This window comes from Anomaloglossus baeobatrachus, chromosome 2 (assembly GCF_048569485.1).
Source record: "Anomaloglossus baeobatrachus isolate aAnoBae1 chromosome 2, aAnoBae1.hap1, whole genome shotgun sequence".
Lineage (NCBI taxonomy): Eukaryota > Metazoa > Chordata > Amphibia > Anura > Aromobatidae > Anomaloglossus > Anomaloglossus baeobatrachus.
In genome coordinates, this window is record NC_134354.1 from 86,495,472 (window position 1) to 86,516,045 (window position 20,574).

The following is a 20,574-nucleotide window of genomic DNA, read 5'->3' on the forward strand; positions in this document are numbered from 1 at the left end:
TGGCTATTATCTCATTGGCTGCAGACTGGTCACATGGCTTTGACATCATGTCCTGTCCTAGGTCCTGTCATTGCACTCTCCGGTACACGGTGCACATTTGTGTATCGCCGTGTACTGGCGACATGCTCTAGCACACGGTCGACTCCCCATTCCGTTAGGGACCGGCTGACACAGCCGGTCATTAACGGAGATCACCGTTGCCATAGCAACGCAGTTAGCGGTGACGTCACCGCTAACCGCGGCTCCGGGAATTACATGATCGGAGCACCGTTGCTATGGTAACGCGTCTGTCAGCGTTACCGCTGTTACCGCTAACAGCCAGCAGCACTGATCACTCACAGAGTGAAGGCTGCACGCTGCTTCCCGTGCAGCCTTCACGGAGTGAAGGCTGCACGGGAAGCAGCGTCTTCCCCCATGCAGCAGTGATGGAGCAGAGCTGCATTTGTTGAACGAGAAAGACAGAAGACCATGGATCGTGGAGGGCTGACAGGGGGTAATAAAGATGGAGTCTCTAATGTGTCTGTGTATTTATTTCTATTAAAGTATTTTTTCTCTGTGTGGTGTCTTTTTTTTAACCCTTTATTGGAGATTCTTAATGGCCGGGTCAAACGTGCCTGACATTAAGAATCTCTGGCTTAATACTAGCTAGTAAAACAAAGCTAGTATTAACTCATTATTACCCAACAAGCCACCCGGCTTCAGGGCTGTTGGAAGAGTTGGATACAGCTCCAGATGATGGCGCTTCTATGAAAGCGCCATTTTCTGGGGCGGCTGCGGACTGCAATTCGCAGCAGAGGCGCCCAGAAACCTCGGGCTAACCTGTGCTGCGGATTCCAATCCCCAGCTGCCTAGTTGTACCTGGCTGGACACAAAAATGGGGTGAAGCCCACGTCATTTGTTTTTTAATTATTTCATGAAATAAGTGAAATAATTAAAAAAAACGGGCTTCCCTATATTTTTGGTTCCCAGCCGGGTACAAATAGGCAACTGGGGGTTGGAGGCAGCCCGTGGCTGCCTGCTGTACCTGGCTAGCATACAAAAATATGGCGAAGCCCACGTCATTTTTTTGGTGGGCAAAAAACTTCTGCATACAGTCCTGGATGGAGTATGCTGAGCCTTATAGTTCTGCAGCTACTGTCTGCTCTTCTCCATACAGACAGACAGCAGCTGCAGAACAACAAGGCTCAGCATACTCCATCCAGGACTGTATGCAGAAGTTTTTTGCCCCCTGAAAAAATTATGTGGGCTTCGCCATATTTTTGTATGCTAGCCAGGTACAGCAGGCAGGTACGGCTGCCCCCAACCCCCAGTTGCCTATTTGTACCCGGCTGGGAACCAAAAATAAAGGGAAGCCCTTTTTTTATTATTTCATGAATTTCATGAAATAATTAGAAAACAAATGACGTAGGCTTTGCCCCATTTTTGTGTCCAGCCAGGTACAACTAGGCAGCTGGGGATTGGAATCCGCAGCACAGGTTGGCCTGAGCTTTCTGGGCCCCACTGCTGCGAATTGCAGTCTGCAGCCGCCTCAGAAAATGGCACTTTCATTGAAGCGCCATCTTCTGGTGCTGTATCCAACTCTTCCAGCACCTGCCTGCTATACCTGGCTAGCATACAAAAATATGGCGAAGCTCACGTCCTTTTTTTGTAGTTTTTTGGCAAAAAAAATAAAAAATGCTTCACTGGATTTTCCATTGCCAGTGAAGGTAACACCAAGCAGTGGGGGTTAGCAGCCAGTAGGTGCTTGGATTACCCTTAGCTAGCAATACAAAAAATGCAGCGGGAGCCCATATATATTTTTTTTAATTATTTATTTAAATAACTAAAAACAAAATGGGCTTCCGTGTATTTTGATTGCTGGACATCACAGTGCTGTAAAAATAAATCTTTAAAAAAAATGACGTAGCGCTCCGCGGTATTTTTGATTCTCAGCGCAGATAAAGCAGACAGCTATGGGTTGCCACCCCCATCTGCCTGCCGCTACCTTGGTTGACAATCAAAATACAGGGAAGCCCATTAATTTTTTCTATTTAAAAAATAGTTAAACAAAAAATGACGTTGGGTCCCCCCATTTTTGATAGCCAGCTAGGGTAAAGCAGACGGCTGTAGCCTGAAAACAGCTGGCAGCTTTACTGTGGTTGGGGATCCAATGTGGAGGTCCCCCCAGGCTCTTTTTTTATAATTATTTTATAAATAATAATTACACAAAAAAAGTAGGGTCCCCCCCAAATTGAATCACCAGCCAAGGTAAAGTGGACAGCTATGGTCTGGTATTCTCAGGGTGGGAAGGTCCATAGTTATCGGGCCTCCACAGCCTAAAAATAGCAGGCCGCAGGCACCCCAGACGTGGCGCATCCACTAGATGCGCCAATCCTGGCACTTCACCCCAGCTCATCCCGTGCCCTGGTGCAGTGGCAAACTGGGTAATAAATCGGGTTGATACTAGCTGTATAGTCACCTGAGATCAAGCCCAGCAGTTTGTGATATCATGGCGTCTATTAGATACCCAACATCATAAACTGTCAGTACTAACAAAAAAAAAAATCGACAAAAGAAATTTATTTGAAAAAACAGTCCCCAAAACATTTCCTCTTTCACCAATTTATTGTAAGAAAAAAAATAAAGGGGTCCCACGACGACTCTGGACCGTCTAGAATATGGGGGGGAGACACTCAGGGAACGTATCCCCCATTTTCTAGGAGTGCAGACCCTTCATGTGAGGAGTGTGGGTGCAATGAATCTGCACTCACTCTCCCCGGGTCCACAGCAGCAGAGTCCATGTCGTAATGGTTGCTACCAAAGCTGCAATGCCCTGCTCATGAGGTAAGGGCATGCCTAATCAGGAGAACTATTCTACATTTCCAAATATTGGTATTTGCTGATATTATTGCTATTCCACCTACTATATATTGGGGATAGGATCTTGGAGATGGAATACCCCTTTAAGTCCAGTTATCCAGCTGAATGAATACTTAACAACAGAGCTCGCTATTTAGATGTGTTTTCTTGTGGCGTATAACGGACTCTCGTGTTTGGTAGTCGTTCAGCAGGGAAACTATAAAAGCAAATCCCTCTATTTGGAAATGCTCTCCTGATCAATTATGTTCCTTACCTCATGAGCAGGGCATTGCAGTAATAATAATAATTTATTCATTTATATAGCGTTATTAATTCCATAGCGCTGTATGTCTTTGGAGTGTGGGAGGAAACCCACGCAAACACGGGGAGAACATACAAACTCCTTGCAGATGGTGTCCTTGGTGAGAATTGAACCCAGGACCTCAACGCTGCAAGACTGCAGTGCTAACCACTGAGCCACCGTGCCGCCCATTTAGCTTACAGATGCATAACCACTACTCACTGTGTCTGAACACAGGAAACTGAGCTGACAGCCGCTCGGTGCATGCGGCAGCGTCTATTGTGAAGGAGAGGGCCGTGGGGGGATCAACGCTGCACAGGTACCGTGGGACACCGGGGAACACCGGTGGGGTTATAGGGGGTGACCTGGCAGGGCCTGGGGAGGAGTTTTCTGTCGCATGTGTCATGGTGTAATAACCTGCAGGTAACAGGATACGCAAGGACTGCACGGAACCACGGGGGTTAATCAATGCAAATTTAATAATGTATTGCACAACACAGGTGGAGGAAAAGTGAGGGAAGGGAGCACAGCAGTAGAGATAATGCAATATACATACAACTACTTTGAATAAATTGTCAAAGATAGGAAGCCTCAGATTGTACTCCCAAAAGCAAAACACAGAAATCCTTATTAAACAAAAAAACGCAGAGTCCTTGTTATCTTACTTGTATAACACAGTGCAGAGTCTTTTCCTATCTGTCCCTAACTAAAAGTAGTGTGCACACTTAACTGCAGGTTTCAGCGTGGGGTACCTCGTCACCGTTGGGGCCCGTATTCCGCCGGCAGACACCTCTAAAGTTCAGTCTTTGTCCCGGATCTGTAACTCGCACGTGCTGCCTGGCTCCTCGCTCTCCACATCCAGCCTCTTTGGATCGGTAATTTGCACGTGCTGTCTGGCCCCTCGCTCCACATCCAGCCTCTTTGGATCTGTGTCTTGGGGGGGACACCACGCAACACTCTAAGGTACTTGGACCTCGGAAAACAGGGCAGACTGAGGCCTTCTATCTTACAGCCCACTCGAGCACACTCCACTCTGCAAAACACAGCCACAAGTAGACTCCTCCTCCTCCTGTTCCAGACTGAACCAGTCGCTCGAGCACTAGGACTTTTTGCCCGCTGTTCTCTGTTTTGACAGCAGGTGGCAGCATAACACAAGGAAGTCCACCAAACAGTCTTTTAACCTATATATATATATATATATATATAAATGTTAACAGGTCTTACATTTACCCCCCTCTTTAACCTCGGCCGTCCCGGCCGATACACTCTTGAGGCACTCTGCAAAGGGGCACACGGTGGCAACTCGTGCCCTGCTTCACAACCTGTTGCTTGGGAGCCAATGTCGTAAAACAGGATTCAGTGACAGAACACACAAATTCATCTGCCAAGTACCGATCAGGGGGAATACCAGCATTAGCCCGCTCAGTCCGGCGTGGCACCACAGCTAACTCACCAGACGTCGGCGCCGTATCAGGGAGTACAGTATTCCCGTCCCCATCTCTGGAGATTAGTGACTCCTGCTCTGCAGGGGTGGCACCTGTGTCTTGAAAGGATGGGGGTGTGGATCTCTCCCAGTCTGCTGGGTTGGTCGGGGCCCGCCACCATTCTTCATCGTCAGAGCCCTCTTCGAAGGTAACAGGAACAGGCACGGGCACCGTCTCCGAGGTACTTTGTCTGGTCCTGTCTTCTGAATAGCAGGGCCTCAGCATATTACGATGCAGGATGAGGGTGTCGCCTCTTCGCTCACCTCTCACTTCGTATACTGATCCGTGGGGAGAGATTCTTCTAATCACAATGTACGGCTCTGTTTTCCAGCGCTCACTCAACTTGTGTCTCGGGTGTTTCTCTGCAACTAGTACTCGGTCTCCTGGCAAGAACGGGGCTTCACACACAGGTTTCCGCTGCGGGTGTGTCTTTTCTTGCAACCGCTTGGTGACAATTCGATGGATAGTCTCCAGCCGCCGACGGTGACAGTCAACCCAGGAACCTACGCTCTGACCTTCACTGATCTCGGGGGGAGCCAGGTTGAGCTCTTCTATGCCTCTTCCGGCTCTTCCAAACAGTAGTACGTATGGGGTGTACCCAGTGGTGGAGTGGACACGATTATTGTACGCCCACACGAGTTCTGCGAGATAGCCGGGCCAGTGATTCTTACGATCATCCTCCAACGTGCGTAGCATTTGTAGGAGGGTTCGGTTAAATCTCTCGCAGGCTCCGTTGCCCTGTGGATGATAAGGCGTAGTCCTTGACTTCTGCATTCCGTAAATCCTTTGCAGCTCTCTCATGACACCGCCTTGAAAGCAAGCCCCTTGGTCGGAATGTATTCTTTTGGGGCAGCCGTACACCCGGATAAAGTCATCACTGATGGCTCGAGCAGCTGATTCAGCTGTCTGATCTCTGGTGGGCGTCACCACCGCAAATTTGGAGAAGTGATCTGTCATCACAAGGCAGAACTGATAGCCCCGGTGGGAGTGGCCAATCTTCAGATAATCGATCATGAGTACTTCCAACGGCTCTTTGGTTACAATAGTCTGTACTGGTGCTTGCTGTGGGGGAGCCTTACTTAACTCGCAGGAACGGCACAGTTTACAGGCCTTCTCTACCGCCCGAAGCATCTGAGGACAGTATACTATTCTTTGCAACCACTGGTAAGTCTTGTCCGGTCCGAAATGGGCTCCCTTCTCATGCGCCTCTCGGGCCAGTGGTACTGCCATCTTCTGGGGTATCACTACTTGCCACCGTACTTCCAACTCTGTAGCTAGGTGCACTTTCCGATACAGCATCCCTTCTTGCACCGACAGCTTATCCCACTGGCTGAGAATCTGGAGGGCCACGTGCGACAGCGTGGCCCGTATTTCCTTTCTAGGCTTGCGCTGCTGGATCACCCACTCTTTCACTTGAAGCAGTTCTGGGTCAGATGACTGAATTTTCACCCATTCCTCTCTGGTTTGGCCAAGCAGGCGTGATGTCGTGCCCGACGTAATTTCAAGCATACGAGCCTCTACCACTTGAGCGGTGAATTTACTGAAGTCCGGAATTTCGTCTTCCTCCAACTGTTCATCTCTCTCCCCCACTGGGGCTTCGGTGGTAACACGAGAAAGGGCATCCGCATTCTGATTTTCATGCTTAGAGCGGTATTGCACATGATAATTGTATCTGGAGAGTCGTGCCAGCCACCTCTGTTCCATTGCTCCCAGTTTGGCGGTGGAGATGTGAGCCAGGGGGTTATTATCCGTATAGACTTCAATTTTAGCTCCCGTGAGATATTCCGAGAACCTTTCGGTTATCGCCCATACTAGTGCCAGTAACTCCAGCCGAAAGGAACTGTAATTCTCGGGATTGCGCTCGGCTTCTCGCAACGTCCGACTTCCATATGCAATCACCCGTTCAGTACCATTCTGTACCTGGGCCAGTACTGCACCCAGGCCGTAGAGGCTCGCGTCTGTATACAACCGAAAGGGGAGGTTATAGTCTGCATAGGCAAGCACAGGGGCGCTAACCAAGGCCTCTTTCAATCGGTGTAAGGCTTTTGCTTGTCTTGGTCCCCAGCAAATTTTCTGTGCTTTTGGTCCTTTCGCAGTACCTCGGAGCAATTCGTGCAAAGGTTCTGCCTCCTTCGCGAAATCTTTGATAAAGCGACGGCAATATCCGGCTAGCCCCAGGAAAGCTCGAACCTCCCGCACTGTGCTGGGTGTGGGCCATTGTAGCACTGCTCTCACTTTCCCATCGGAGGGCTGTACGCCGGCTTCCGACACCTTGTGTCCGAGATATTCAATCTCTTCCTGAAAGATCCGGCATTTTTTTGGTTTTAGTTTAAGCCCATGGGCCCGTAACCGCTGAAACACTTGGCCCAGGTTTTCTAGATGTTTCTCAAAGGTTGCAGAATACACTACTATGTCGTCCAGGTAAATCAATGTGGCCTCGAAGTTCATGTCTCCAAGGCAACTTTCCATGAGGCGCTGAAAAGTTCCTGGGGCATTATTTAGTCCAAACGGCATGCGATTGAACTCGAAGAGTCCCATGGGTACAATAAATGCGGTCTTGGCCTTGTCTTTCTCTGCCACAGGGACCTGCCAATATCCGCTGGCCAGATCGAGGGAGGAGAAGTAACGTGCCTTTCCCAACGCCGACAGGGACTCCTCTATCCGGGGCAGAGGGTAGGAATCACGAACCGTGCATCCATTAAGCTTGCGGTAGTCAACACAGAAGCGGGTAGACCCATCCTTTTTCTTGACCAGCACGATTGGGGCAGCCCATGGACTCTGACTTTCTCTTACCACCCCGCTCTTCAGCATCTGCGCCAAAAGCTCTTTTACCTCTTGGTAGTACTTTGGGGGTATTTGCCTGTACCTTTCCCTGATCGGTGGGGCATCTCCCGTGGGTATTTCGTGCTGAATCTTGTCAGTACAGCCGAAATCTTCTGCGTGACGGGAGAACGTGGCTTGATTCTCCCAAATAAAGTCCTCTATGGCTTGGGCTTGCTCCGAAGCGAAGGGGCTCAGGTCCACTCCCATCTGCCCTAAGATGACGCGACTGTTCCATTGATCAGTGGGTTTCTCTTTTCTTTCCATAGAAAGAGCCCAAGTCCAGGCTTCCCCTGCCATGGGCTGCAATTCAATCGATTCTGCGGCCGCCACCTCTTCAGGCGCCAGGTAGACATGGGCCAGAACAACTCCCGAGGTCAAGGTGTAGGCCTGTTCACCGGTGTTCACGCAACGGAAAGGGACCCTTCCATTTCTTACTGTTGCTAAAGTGCGAGCCACCAACGGTTCGTCTCCGTTCTCTTCACCACGATAAGGCTCCACCAACACCTCCATCCCCTCGAGTGTATGGTGGGCCCCGACTGGCAAGGTGAGGACTGTCTCACGATTTGGAGGTAGAGTAATTGTTGTCTGTCTTGGGACTCGAACCCTCCCCACCGGGTAGCGGCTCCCACCATTCTTCCACAGTCCTCGGGCACGGATAAGGTGTTGGAAGACCTTTTGGGCAGGCCGGTTAGCAACTGTCGTCTTCCAGTAATCACAGCCCCCCGTGTCGAAGAGCAACTGGTCTAATTCTTTCAAGATGTTCATGCCCACGATAGCTGGCACCTCTCTGTCGTACCGGCCCTCCGTTAACACAATCCCTTTTTTGCCTAAGTTCTGGCCACAGGCACGTATGTTCATCCACACGACCCCTACAACCGGAATGGGAAGATTGTTTGCAGCCCTAAGTTTGATATGTGCCCCTCTGTCAATGGATACAGTTTGTCCAAAATGTTGGTAGAAGAACTGTTCTGGCATGGTGGTCACTTGGGACCCAGTATCCATCAGGCATCTTACTTCTTTCCCTTCAAATTCGGCCATGATCGTCGGCGTGCTGGCTGCTATATCTTCAGGGCGTCGGTTTTCTCTAAGCTCAGTTGGTCTCCCCGCCATGTGCCCATCCATGGAGGGAGGCACTAGTTTAACGGCGGTCTTTCTTGAGACGTCTTCCTCTCCGGACAGTGTCGGAATAAATGGTTCCGATTTCCACAGTTCCAACACTGGTAGTCTCCAGCGGGTCTCGGTCGTCTCTGCTCGATCTGTCCCCTCTCTTCTTGATAGGTATGCGTGCGGGTATTTGGCCGCGGTGCTGTAGTTCCTACTTCTGACGCCGGGGCTTGCATATTCTTCAGCAACTCTTGTAGAGCAGTAACAGTCTCTTGTAACTGATCCACTTTAGCCTCAAGCTGGCTCGGTTCTCGGTTTTTCTCACCCGGGACTACCTTATGCATACAAACTTCACCCCAGGCGTTCTGCGGGTCGCAATTTTCAGTTTGTGTGCGGGAGACTGCTTCTTCCAATATCTCCTGGAAAGTTAGTTTTTTTTCTACCCTGAGCCGTTCACGGAGGGCACCTTTGATCTTGGGGTTATGTAACCCACGGAGGAATTGATCTCGTAGGGTACGGTCAGCATAACTGGGGGTTTGTGCTAGCTCTGGCTCTGCTGTAAGCATTTGTCTCATTATTCTCTGGAGTGCATTTGCATACTGTGGCAGACCTTCTTCTTCACCCTGCAGCCTGTAGAACAGTTGCGCCTGTAAATCTCCTGCTTCTGGTTTCCCGCCATACACTCTCTCAAGAATCTTCACCACCTGCTCTAACGTCTTTCGTTCACTCTCAGGGCGCAATAAAATGGTCTCTTGAGCATGGCCTTCAAGGGCAATCAACAATATCTCCCCTTGATTTTCTGCAGTCACTCCTGCTACTCTCAACATGCCCCTTACTCTCTGCGCCCAGTCATGGAGAGGTACATTGCTGCCAGTAAATTTTGGTATATGGGTCAGCATAGCCCCCAGGGACAGTTGCCTTGCTGGTATTCCCCCATCAGGTTGTATTAGAACACCTCCATCAGCGACACCCCCCTGTCCGTCCATGGTTCCGTACCAGCCTGCGTATCCTGCCGACTACGCCAAATGTAATAACCTGCAGGTAACAGGATACGCAAGGACTGCACAGAACCACGAGGGGTTAATCAATGCAAATTTAATAATGTATTGCACAACACAGGTGGAGGAAAAGTGAGGGAAGGGAGCACAGCAGTAGAGATAATGCAATATACATACAACTACTTTGAATAAATTGTCAAAGATAGGAAGCCTCAGATTGTACTCCCAAAAGCAAAACACAGAAATCCTTATTAAACAAAAAAACGCAGAGTCCTTGTTATCTTACTTGTATAACACAGTGCAGAGTCTTTTCCTATCTGTCCCTAACTAAAAGTAGTGTGCACACTTAACTGCAGGTTTCAGCGTGGGGTACCTCGTCACCGTTGGGGCCCGTATTCCGCCGGCAGACACCTCTAAAGTTCAGTCTTTGTCCCGGATCTGTAACTCGCACGTGCTGCCTGGCTCCTCGCTCTCCACATCCAGCCTCTTTGGATCGGTAATTTGCACGTGCTGTCTGGCCCCTCGCTCCACATCCAGCCTCTTTGGATCTGTGTCTTGGGGGGGACACCACGCAACACTCTAAGGTACTTGGACCTCGGAAAACAGGGCAGACTGAGGCCTTCTATCTTACAGCCCACTCGAGCACACTCCACTCTGCAAAACACAGCCACAAGTAGACTCCTCCTCCTCCTGTTCCAGACTGAACCAGTCGCTCGAGCACTAGGACTTTTTGCCCGCTGTTCTCTGTTTTGACAGCAGGTGGCAGCATAACACAAGGAAGTCCACCAAACAGTCTTTTAACCTATATATATATATATAAATGTTAACAGGTCTTACAATGGCACATGCAACAGAAATCAGAGGAGTAGGGTGAATGCGGCCGGCGCGCTGCTGTGCGAACGGCCATCTTGGATTTCTGGGAGGGCATCAGGGGGGGCACTTTGGCGACACCGGGGGACCGGAGGGGACCGGGGAGGAGATTTATCATGTTTGTTCATGCCAGATGGGAGATAAAATTTTTTTTACCGGCGCTGTCATTTACTGTAACGTGATCATCGGTGTATGGTGTATACCTGTGATCACGTGAGCGGGGACCGGAAAAACCGTCCTGAATCATGATCTCCAGGGTCTCAGCTAGCCCTGAAACCCCGGAGATTTTCTGACGCTGGGGGGCGTTATTCACTTATTTCTGCCTGCTGTTTATAAACGGCAGATCAGAAAAAGGCTACATTAACACGACCGATCCATTTTTGCGGTCTGCAAAAAACAGTCCGTTTTTTTTCACGGGTGCATCCGTGTGGCATCCGTTTCCGTTCCGTAGACGGTCCGTATGTCATCTGTTTGTCATTCGTGTGCCTTCCGTTTTTTTTGTGTACTGCAAAAAAACTGAAGGAGGGAAAATACATAAATTTACCCAGGATCCATAGCTTTATCCTACATGAGGCGGTCACATGTTCACTCCAGTGCCATTTTCTACTGCTTTTCACAGCGTAGAGCGCTCTGGTGATTTTCTTGTGCTTGTGCACTTCATATCAGTCTTTTCTGTCATTATAATGGCAGAAAGAAACATAATGTCCCACTCTCCTGCATTTTGTAATTTTGCACCCTTTGGTGCCTTTCATGTGGCACTAAGGGGTGCTTAGCTTTGTATTTAGCCAAAAAAAAATGAAAAAAAAAATGACGTAGGGTTCCCTCTATTTTTGTAGCCAGCTAGGGTAAAGCAGACTGCTGCAGCCTGCAGACCATAGCTGGCAGCCTCATCTTGGCTGGTAATCCAAAACTGAGGGCACCCCACGCTGTTATTTTAAATTAAATAAATAATTAAAAAAAAAAAACCACGTAGGGGTCCCCCCAAAATTGGATCACCAGCCAAGGTAAAGCAGACAGCTGGGGTCTGATATTCTCAGACTAGGGAGGTCCATGGTTATTGGACTCTCCCCAGCCTAAAAATAGCAGGCCACAGCCGCCCCAAAAGTGGCGCATCCATTAGATGTGCCAATCCTGGTGCTTCGCCCCAGCTTATCCCGTGCCCTGGTGCGGTGGCAAACGGGGTAATATATGGGGTTATTACCAGATGTGTAATGTCACCTGGCATCAAGCCCTGGGGTTGGTGAGGTCAGGCGTCTATCAGATACCCGACATCACCAACCCAGTCAGTAATAAAAAAAAATAGACGACAAACACATTTTTATTTGAAAAAACACTCCTCAATACATTCCCTCTTTAACCAATTTATTAGAAAGAAAAACAAATCCAGGTCTGGTGTAATCCAAGGGGTTGCCATGACGATCCACACTGTCCCAGTCAATGAAGAGCAGGATGTTCGCCATTGGCTGGGAGAGCAATGCAGTGACTTGAGCTAACATCAATTGGTCAGCCCAGGTCACTGCAGGGGATGACAAGTGCTGCTGTCAGCGAGGTACATTACCTGCGCTGATCTCCTGCACTGCTGACAGCACCTGTCACTGAGTTCAATGACCGCCGCCTTCACAGCCAAGTATCGCGAGCGGCCCGTGACATCACCGCTAGTCAGTCTCGGGTCGGAAGCGAGAGAAGGTGATGTGACAAGCGGCGGTCATGGAGGACAGTGACAGCGCTGACGTCGGGACTTCATCACCGCAGGTAAGCCGAGCGGGACCATGTGTGCAGAGTGCAGGTGGGCGGAGCCATGTGTGCTGGTGGCGGAGTGCGAAGTGGGTGGCGCTGAGGATGTCAGTGTCGTGGACTGCTTGGCTGGGGACAGGTGAGTGTGAGTGTGTGTGTGTGTGTGTGTACATGCCGCGTGCAGGAGGGGGCGGAGTGAGCTGAGTGGGGAAGTGTGGGCTTCCTGCACGTAACTAGGATAAACATCGGGTTACTAACCAAAGCGCTTTGCTTGGATACCCGATGTTTATCTTGGTTACCAGCTTCTGGCAGGCTGCCAGCGATGGCTCCTGCACACTGTAGCTGTAAAAAGCCCTGCTTTTTGCTGTTAGAACCGTTCTCGAACGTATCTAGAACTATCGAGCTTTAGCAAAAAGCTCGAGTTCTAGTTCGATCTAGAACAGCCCCCAAAATCACTCGAGCCGCGAACTGGAGAACCGCGAACCGCGCTCAACTCTACTTATTATATGGTGTTACTATACAGTGGTGTGAAAAAATGCTTGCGCCTTTCCTGATTTCTTATGCTTTTGCATGTTTGTCACACTTAAATGTTTCAGATCTACAAACACATTTAAATACTAGACAAAGATAACACAAGTAAACACAAAATACAGTTTAAAATGAAGGTCTTTATTATTAAGAGAAAAAGAAATCCAAACAGACTGTGAGAAAAAGTGATTGCCCCCTAAACCTATTAACTGGTTGGGCCACCCTTAAGGTCCAGTCACACATAACGAGATTGTTAACGAGATAATTACTACGTCACAGTTTCCGGATCGTTGCTAAATCATTGGTGAGCTGTCACGCAGTCATTTTCGCAATGACTTTAGTAACGATGCAGCGACCTGTTTGCCTTTTCCACACCCCTCCACTCCGATTGGTGGCCAATACTGCGTTCTGATTAGGCGGCCGGCCTAGAAGGCAACTTTGTATCACTTCATCCTTTGTCCCTTTTTGAGCCTTGCTTTGATAATAGAACCTGCGGCTCCACCTGGATTCATTTGTACTTTCCACATGCTCTCTCTTCTAGGCACATACCCCAAGCTACAAGCCAGGTCTCTGGCCGTATTTTTGCTCACGATCTACATGTTAAGGTTTGTGGATACTCTCATGATTTCTGGCTCTGTCCAGTATTTTCCTTATTGCTATTGGTCATATGACAGATCAGTTTTTAGAACTGTTATTCTATTGTTTCCAACTTTAGATATTATATCATTATGCACTATTGCATACGGATATGAACATATAATCGGGTATGATATCTTTATTTTATTACATATGCCATATGGTCTTTCTTTGTTTCCCTTTTTCCTTGTGACTATTGATGCATGTACATGTATATTTATAGATTCAAATTCAAGGAGCTTACCTGCCATATCTCTACTCCAGATTGAAGGGACAGTTGTCCTATTTCTTTTCTTGATATTTTCTCCATATATTCATGGTATGTAACACCTTATATTCTTTTTGTTCAAGTATATGATATTGGGACCATATTTTGGTACAATTCCCCTAGCGATCTCGCTTGTTCTTCATTTATGCGTCTCTGTTATAGCGGGATCAGTGTGGATTTTATGGCTCCAGGTGGTCTACACATAATATTCCTGACTGTTTTGTCTTTTGTCAATATATGACATTGGTGAATAGCAAAGGTACTCATTTACCATCTAAACCAATCTGTTTTACTCCTATTTTCCTTTTCTCCTTCTTTCTTTCTTTTCTTTTTTTCTATAACCTCTCTTGTGTCCTCCTCTTCCCCTTTTGTTCTCTTCTCCTCTTCTCTTTCTTTCTTCCTTCCTCTCTTCTTATTATCTTCTTATGAGCTTCTCTCTTTTACCTCCACACAAGACTCAATCCTCGCTGGAGTGAGATTTTTGACACTGATTATCTACTCTTTAGGTACGAATCATTCAGTCCAGGTCTTTATGCACATGTGAACACATATTTACTCTATTATCAGTCACATGTAGGTTCTATTATCAGTCACATGTAGGTTCTGATGATGTAGGACCACACATGGAAATGGCAATATTTTGATTATGAGGGTTAGTAGAAGGAGGAAACACTAGAAGTTCAGTTTTTGACATTCAGATTTAGATGGAAGGATGATATGCTGTTAGAGGCAGTGGACATACAGTCACTGGTATTTTGTAGTAATGCAGGAGATGATGTGACTAATTGGGTGTCATCAGCATACAGATGGCACTGAAAACCAAATCTACGGATGGTTTGTCCAATAGGGGCAGTGTATAGAGCAAAGAGAAGTGGGCCTAGGAATGAACCTTGGGGAATCTTGACATTAAGAGAAAAAGGAGAGGAAGATGAGTGTCATGCTGGAGAGGCGTGGAGATGTTTTTGTGGACTCACTGGACCACCGGGTGAACGGTGGCAGCAGATTACCCGGTACAGCACAAGACAGGAGAGAACTTAGAGGAAAACAGAAGAATGTTTAATTACAAGGATGGTGAACAAAGCTAAAGATGAGAGGGCCCAAAGGGTAATGACGCTGAGCACCACTGGAGGAGAAACCGGAAATAAACCTCTATACAGGGATTATCCCGGCACACAACCCCGGAAGGTCAGGTCAGGTTGTGAGGCCGGAACCGGAAGTTCCCAGGGGGCCATGGTCAGCGAGAGAGTGCTGCGAAAAGACCGAGGGGGCAGGCCAGAATGTATTACTAGCGGAAGTGGAGCAGGGATGCCAGTATTCTGCGACATCGTTCCTGTAAAACACAGCGGCAAGATGGTGAAGCGAGACTGGTCCCCAGAACATGCTGTCCCTGGGACCGCGACATGGATAGAGGAGGAGACAGAGGAACTGTGCAGGAGAATGCGGACGCAGTTCCTCTTTATTCTGAATCATTGGAGGGAAGAGATGAGGAGCCTGGCAGTAGCGGTGTGAGCCCGTGATACTGAAATCCCACGTGAACAGAGGGTAAGCGTTTACCCAGTCCCTATTGATTGCCCAAATCCGGCCACAGCGGCTGAGGGATCCGGACAGTCCCCACTCGCGGTCAGCGCTCCACCATCAACTACCCTGTCCTAGGTGGACGCCGAGCTGCCTACACCAACCCCGGCAGCGGAACCTTCAGTGTATCTACAGGAAGCTCCAGCTGCAGTGATCCAGACCACAACCCTCATCCCAGTCACAGCAGCGGTCATCCAGACACCGGCCAGACCAGACCCGGCCGCATCACCGAGCCCATCCTCAGAGGCGGAGCACCCGGACCCTGCAACCCCGGCTGCGGAGCAGTCGGTTCATCAGTTTACACCTGCGGGAGAGGAGCCAAGATGTCCACTCGGTCCGCAACTGTGCGGCATCCCGATGGCTGTTGGGGCCGCCAGAATCCAAGTCAAGCCAGATAGGGAGCTGAAGCCGGACGCTGACGCCCCCTAATGGGAACGACAACCACATCAACAAAAAATGACGCCAGCCATGACCACTCAAGAGTGACAACAAAAGGAGAAGCTTGCCCGAACCTGGAAGTAAAAAGCGTACGTGTGGAAAGCCACATTCCGAGTCCGTGGGCCGCGGCGTAAGGGGTACGTCAGGTGGTTTAACCCTGAGAAAGGATGGGGTTTCCTATGGGTAGCAGATCTCTCCGAGGAAGTGTTTCTCACACGCCGAGATGTCGAGCAACATCTCCCCAGTGGCCACCTGGAAGCTGGGGAAGTGGTCAGCTACACCCGGCATTGGGGTGAACGGGACTGGTACGCCCTAGATGTGAAGCGGCTCGCTACAGTCGATGAGCGAGTAGTACCAGCTGCCGCTGTTGATTACCTCCCTCCCAGTGAGCGGAGCTGAGTGTTAAAAAAAAATGTTACAGTACCAATAGTTGCAATGCCATAGAATTGTTAGGTATCGGTGCTTTTGTTTGTTATTTTTCATAGTTTGTTATTTTCCATATAGAAAATGCTAGTGAATAAGTGCCTAATCAACCAGTTTTAATGAAAAGAGTGAAAGTTACCAGATTTGCAAGCAAATTATTGAAAAGTGAACAACCGGTACATGGACTTCATTTAAGTTTCTATACATAAGTAAAAAAAAAAAAAATGGACCACGGTCACAGGACTGGCGTGACCAACACGAACTTGTGTTTTGTATAATATTTGCACCTCCTGTGCCAACCAGAGTCATCTAAAAGAAAACTCCTGGGACCTTAACCCGGTCATGAACCCACCATAGGTTTCCAGGGGGAATAGGTTGTTTGGGTGGCGGGCTGTTGGGATCCTGGATGTTGGGACTGGACTGTCGCAGGAAGGGGCTGTAATGGAGTAGGTTGAGCCTCCGTTACCATAGAAACCGGTAGCGTCCCACGGTTGGGCGACAAACTCTTAATAATTTTAGTGACATTTAAGTAAAGTGCCTCCCTTGTGTAGGATGGAACCCATTAATAAAAATGCATAATGTTAAAATATTCCTTTTTCCTTTTACAGTTGAAAACAAAAATAAACCTCTGGTGTCCTGTAGCTAGGAGACGAGCTACGTTTAACCAAGGGGGAATGTGACGCCCTGGCCTATCAGGTTGTCACAGGGTATTGTGCAATCTGCCCTTCTGCACAGTATCCACTCCTCCTTGGTTACGGATCCTGGTCCTTTGGTGTTGCTAACAGCTTAGCAAGTCAAAATCCTAGAAACACTTTACACCGAACCCACCAGACACACCATTGGGAGGCCTGAAGGGAATAGGGCCGCCCATATGGGGGTTGGTAGGGAAAAGTGAGAAAGTGACGAGAGTGAAAACAGGAGTAAAAGCAGGAGGAGGTGGAAAGTGACTCTCTGGGAGAGAGAGGTTACTGGTCCGGAGCAGGGCTCCTGGAGTTTACTAGGTGGCAGACGTTGGTCTGGGCCTGGTAGGAGTTGGAACCCCGGTCGCAGGGGATCGCGTGAAGGGGCACGGACTGTCGAGGAGGGCAGTCGGTGGCCTTGAGCCATCACCGGGCAGGGGCCAGGGCACGACGGGATACGTGGACCCAAGGCCGGGAAGTAGCTTCACGCGTCTCGGTAATTTACCCGACGGGGGTGAAGACTTCAAGATTCATCCTCAACCCGCTCCAAAATCGGGGTGCTAGCGCACCGATGGGATAGGACTTTCCCAAATACAGTCCAAAGAAATCCTACGCGTGAACCCTGAGAGCAAGCTCACTCCGTTAGCTATACGGGTGAAAAAGTTTCAAGCTTGAGAGTCCAACTAGTGAGAAGGTGCCACGGAAAAGGCCACAGGCTAACAGCAACACCAAGGGCACGGATCCCAGGGTGCTCCCTCCAGGCTGCAGTGGTGCTCAGAATTCTGGTTTACAAGATGTCGGTGTTGTTACTCCTGGACTGAGTGAGTACGCTGAAAAGCCCCTTTTCCTCTACCCAACGGCACCCCAAACACCAACACCCCAACGGGCCCCGGGGCACAAATCCCCCTACCCACGGAGGGGTTAAACACCTTGCTGCTATACCACCGCCACCAGGCTCCCCCACCAGCAGCAGAGGTGGTACACCATCTTACCACACACCGTGGGTGGCATCATGAACTTTTAATCCCCCCTTACATTGAGTGACTGCATGACCCTCGGGTCCGGAGACCCCTTGAGCCACCGCGGATCCGGATCCGAGCAGCCTGGCTGCTGGCACGGGGGCGGCAAATATTCATTTGTTTTTTCATATAATTTTGGAAAAATGTGACTGCATGGAAATAAAATAGTCTAAAAAATACTATGGAGGTAAAAAAATTGCACAAACATGCAAAAAAAATTAAAGAGTTGTTTAGACTAAAGGGTGCTTTACACGCTGCGACATCGCTAGCGATTGCTAGCAATGTTGCGAGCGATAGCACTGGCCCCGGTCTTTCGTGCGACATTTGGTGATCGCTGCCGTAGCAAACAATATCGCTACGGCAGTGTCACACGCACATATCTGTGCAGTGACATCGCTGTGACCGCTGAAAAATCCCTCCTTCAAGGGGGAGGTGCGTTCGGCGTCACAGCGACTTCACAGTGGCGTAACTAAACGGCCGCCCAATATAAGAGGAGGGGCGGAGCTGAGCAGCCGGAACATGCCGCCCACCTCCTTCCTTCCGCATTGCCGGTGGACGCAGGTAAGGAGATGTTCGTCGTTCCTGCGGTGTCACACACAGCGATGTGTGATGCCGCAGAAACGACTAACAACCAGTGGCATGCATCACCAACGATATTATGAAACGGAGTGACGTGTCAACAATCAACGATTTTTGCCGTTTTTGCGATCGTTGATCGTCGCTCCTAGCTGTCACATGCTGTGATGACGCTAACAACGCTGGATGTGCGTCACAAACACCGTGACCCCGACAATATATCGTTAGTGATGTCACAGCGTGTAAAGTACCCTTTAGTTCGGAAGTTTGGAAGTTCGGTTCGGCGGGTTCAGCCAGACTTTTGAAAAAGTTTGGTTTGGGACCCGGACTTGATGTGAACCCCAATGGAAGTCACTAACTGGTGCAGTTTGGGTATTGACATGCAGCCAGCCATAAACAGAAAGCTTTCCGGGCTTTTCCAATTTTATTGAGGGGTGCACACTACATCCGATCATGCTGTTGATACACCCAGTGTGAGCCATTCAAACACTGCAAGCGGCTCGCACTGGGCTGAGCACTGAGTGTACCCGAGCACAGAGATGCTTGCGCAAGTGGTTTGCAAACGTAAAGCACCCGAACTCCAAACTCGAACTCTGTTTGTTTTTTTTTAAAAAAATCTGTGTTTGGTACGAACACCGAACCTTGGGTTCGCTCAACTCTATTCATTTGCAGTCACCCCTGAGGATCTATTCCAAACTGCTAAAGTGGTCTTCATTGAGACTGTAATCAATGATGTCCCCAATGTTCTGTCACAGAACTGTTAAGGCTGTGAGTGGCTACAGCGGTCCGGTGACTGAAATAGAGAGTTATACAATGTTTTCCATTCCAGTCACTGGATAGCTCTAACCAATTATAGGCCTTAGTGGTCCTGTGATATAAGACTGGCGAAGTCATTACATCTAGTTCCAACATAGACTACTTGCACTTTATCCTTGGATATAGGGTGGCTTTGCTATATATACCCTTGGGAGTACACTCACCTTTGTGGCCCCCCACAGAAGCCCATGCAAAACGCGCATTGGGGTCTTGGAGGTGCATCCCCCCGCAGACAAGGAGTGATTATGGGTGAGTGTTCATCTATAGGCGGCTAAATACACCTTGCAGCATTATGCATATGCACTTTAATTGGGTTAAGTACTTCCAGCATGGCATGTGATTGTCCACTGGCTATTATATTATTTGTAGTGCATGACTCGACTACCCTTCTTTTTTGTGTGCAATATCTACAATTTGGCTGCTATTATGCATCGGCATGTTATACCCACCTCCTATTAATTAGTCTGCGTCTGGGTGTTCCTTCTCTTTTGTTATCCTCATCATCACTATTTCTTTTATTTTGATCCTGTATTCTGCGGTGTTACTATTGTATGGATATTTTTCCAATAAAATCTTTTTTGTATTCACCCTTGTAGTTACATGACTCTTTTTGGTTTATAGGTTCATGTAAATTCTGTGTCTCTACCATATATTTTGTTATATTGTCCTGTTTTGGTGGATTTTGACCTACACTGTGGGCCATTTTCACATCCCCTCTTGTATTCAGATGTTGTTTATATATAAGTCAGTTTGGTATTTCATTACATACATGACTCCGGTAGGGCTTTTTTTTTTTTTTTTTTTAAATTTCTGACAACATTTTTCTGACCTACAGCAACTATGTGGCCACTGCAACAACAAATAAGGTGACCAAAATGTAACAAATATTGCATATGACTATATTTTTCAGGCCTTCGGTGCACACACAAAAAAAAAGTTGCGTTTATCGTTGCATCACCTAGAAACATAATTAATATAGGACAGGTTTCTGGGAAAAATAACCTGTCACGGAAAGAACCTAAATAAAAGATGAACATGAGGGAAGCCTTTGTTACTAGAACATAAAAACACAAAAGAATAACCGTGAGTTCCATGTAACAGGATTAAGTTTTCCATTCATCACAATCCAATAAAACTAGCCAGGTATTGAGAAATAATAATCCATGTTTGCCTTCTAGTTTTCTACCTACACTTAAACTGAAATATTCCATTTAAATGTTTGTTCCCTCAGGCAAGGTGTTAATGGTGCCATTTCCTTTGGTGTAGAATTCTTGGCCTTAAGGGAACATGCACCTTATAATTAATATACAGTCAGGTGTTATTTGTAGGACAAATAAATAGGCATTAGTAGCTTAGTAATTTACTAATGGTTTATTACTTTGGTGACAGCTGGGAACTAGTTGTCACAGGGCTATGGGCAGGGTAGGTCACTTGAATCTAAAGTAGCCATAGGTTTTTAAATT